Genomic DNA, 3,334 nt, shown 5'->3' on the forward strand with positions numbered 1-3,334 from the left:
GAACCAACTCCACAGCACATTACAACAATTACATCAAGTCAGTACTCTGAGAAGACAAGTATATTCCTTGATCTGAAGGATCTTCTGATCCAGTTGGAACTTTGAACATCTGAAATCAGAAGCAAAATCTAGTCCAGAACAAGCCATAAAATTACAGCAATTTGTATCCGTTCACAGTGCCAAACATCGTTAGCACATTAAGTTGGGTTCTGGTCAGCTTATCCCTAGCCATGAAGCTAGGTCAAAATGGGTATCAGCTGCAAACTTGGAAGTCCACACACCTCTCTGTACTTCAGACCAGCCAGAATCTTCTCTCTCTCATTCATTCCTAGCCCCTATGGGCTACATCAGTGCCCATAGGTTCAGGTGTTCACACAACTTTTGGCACTTCAGAGACCAATCAGCCCTTCTTCCTGTCTCTAATCCATAGCCTCGGTAGTCTGTGGGTAGGTGCCTATAGGACATGTCCAAATGTAATCTATCTCTTCATTACTATGTCTCTTCTACTTCTACTTAATGAGTGGACCAAGGTGATCACCACATCAAGCCTACCAGGCTGTTTTCTCATTGACTCCCTTTAACTTCCAGTCTTACAAGGGGATTTGATGAGCACAGCCTGACTTGCCTTGCCTTGTTCAAAATTTAAAAAGCCAATGTTTTGTGTTTTTTTCCAGGCCCTTTTTTCACATGCAAATCTCCTGCTCACTCAGAGGTTCTGGGTGGGTCTTAATGTCTTTTGTTTTGTTTAAATTGTCTTTTTAAATGCAAAATTCATCGCTTTGGAGCTTCTGGGTTGTGCTCAGATTTTTGGACAAAGTTCCCTGTTACTACTCTACAAGGCTACTGGCTTAAAACAAAAAGGCTGTTTCTTCCAAGAAAATTCTACTTTCTCCTTTAGCATACCCAATCAGTTATAGGCAGAAGGTTTGAGTTTACAAGTTCTCTGTAGTCATAATACCCAATATTTCCCTCACACATGTTGTTGTTGTTATTAAGTACCATGGAGTTGGTTCCGACTTATAGTGACCCTGTACAGGGTTTCCGAGGCTGTAAATCTTTACAGGAGCAGAAAGCCTCATCTTTCTCCCACGGAACAACCGGTAGTTTTGAACTGCTGACCTTGAGGTTAGCAGCCCGATTCGCAATCACTATGCTACCAGAGCTCCTACATGTAGGACTGTTAAAACACTTGTTGTTGTTGCTGTGAAGTGCTGTCAAGTCGATTCCGACCCATAGCAACCCTATATAGGGTTTCCGAGGAGCAGCTGGTGAGGTTGAACCGCTGACCTTGCAGTTCAAACGGACTTTGCAGTCTGGCGCATTAACCCACAGCGCCACACCAGGATTCCTGTTAAAACACTAGGAAGTAGGAATATTCAATTTCCATAGTACATTCAGAGAAACACACAACCCTAATACATAACTCTTTAAATAACTTTAAAGTTCAGTCTCTTTATCACCTTGACTCCTATTTATATGCATTAGGCCTTAGGCCTCTATCTAGGTGGAACCAGTAGATCCTTGTTGTCAAGAATCATTGAATCAGTTCTGATTCATAGCAACTGTGACAGGGTTTTTAGGAGTCCTGGTGTGGAGCTGTAGGATAAGCACTGAACCGCAAGATGGGTTTGAACCACAGGTTGGCAGTTCAAACTCACCAGTTGCTCCTCGGAAACACTATACAGGGTCACTATGAGAAAGAAATGACTCCAACACACTTAACAACAACAACAACGTAAGGTTTCTGAGACGGGTTTGAGCCACTGATTTTGAAGTTAGGCATGCAGTGCCTATCCTATAGCCCCACACCAGGCCTCCAGTAGACTCTGGACCCCTTTTAGTTAGCTTGCTTAACTAGCCTGACTTTTGCACCAGGGCAGTCCAGATATGGCTTTTGTCCCCTCAATTGCAGAATAATATCTCTTACTATCCTTTCAGTTATTACAGGTAACAACAACCAAAATTTCACCTCCTAAGTCCCTTAATTCTTTCTCTTACAAAGTCCCGTATTTCCATTATTCTGGAGTCATTGCAATGAATCTTACTTCATTAAAAATAATGAGGGGACCATTTCTGATTTTCTCTAACTTCTCAAGGGAGGAGAATCACCATCAGATTCAGCACAAGGCCAATTCTAAAGAGAATAAACTTTAGTCCTGGGATCAAAGTTTGGTAGAATGCTAAGTTGTTCCTCTACTATTATCCTGTTGCAACAAGCTCCCCAGTGAGAACCAATAAACCTTGAAGATGAGACTTTCAGTTATAGCAAGGTAAAACCAGATGGTACCCAGCCATCTCTAATAATGGAGTTGACATCCGGAGTCTTGAAAACTCAAATTGAGCAGTCATTTCAAAAATGTAAATCCTTGCAGAAGATTGGTAACTCCTTTGTGGATGATCTGCACTTCCTTGTAGGAACTTGAGTAAAGGGAGAGAGTGAGCAAATGAATTCCAAGGAACTTGACTAAAATGACCCCATATCTAAGTTGAATTTCATTTTTAATAATCTAAAAATCCTGCTCCTGCTGCTCTAATGTGACAAGTTTCTTGTAAAAGTTAACTGTTTGTCCTAGTGTAGCACTGTGGATTAATGCTCTGGACTGCAAAGTCAGTTTGAATCACAATGTCAGCAGTTCAAGCTCACCAGCCACTCCTTGGAAACACTGTACAGGGTTGCTATGGGTCAGAACTGACTCAATGGAGCTTAACAACAACACCCTAAAAGGAACAATGGTCAAGATTTCAGTTTGTGTGAGGAATTGTTTATTAAAAGATGTTTGTTGCAAGTGTGCAACTTGATTCTGAAGAATGCCTTGGTCAACATAGTTCTAGAGGTTAGAAATTAGAAATGATAATGTTAAGAAGAATTATGATTTAACAACCCTTTGCTACTTTTTGTGATGCAGTCCCTGGTGCCTATGAGTATGTAGTCCTTTGTTTAATATACTTCATAAAAACTTTTCTCTCTTGATGCAATTTAGAACATCATAGTACCTGCCTGGGTGCTGTTCTTGCTCGATTTGTCAGTCTCCCTACAGTTCAATAAACCTCCGTTTTTACTTCTAAAAGACTATAACAAGACCCAGGAATGTCCTGAATTGGGGTCATTCATGGTTTGGCAATGTACCAGAAAAGACGTGATGGGTACTGTGACTCCTACATCACTCACAAGGTGGCTGTATACTTGGGTGGGTCAGAAGGTACATGGAAACCAATACAACTCATATATATATATGGAGCTCTGGTAGCGTAGTGGTTACGAATCGGGCTGCGAACCTTAAGGTCAGCGGTTCGAAACTACCAGCCGCTCCGCGGGAGAAAGATGAGGCTTTCT

Source organism: Chrysochloris asiatica, unplaced genomic scaffold, assembly GCF_000296735.1.
Source record: "Chrysochloris asiatica unplaced genomic scaffold, ChrAsi1.0 scaffold00039, whole genome shotgun sequence".
Classification (NCBI taxonomy): domain Eukaryota; kingdom Metazoa; phylum Chordata; class Mammalia; order Afrosoricida; family Chrysochloridae; genus Chrysochloris; species Chrysochloris asiatica.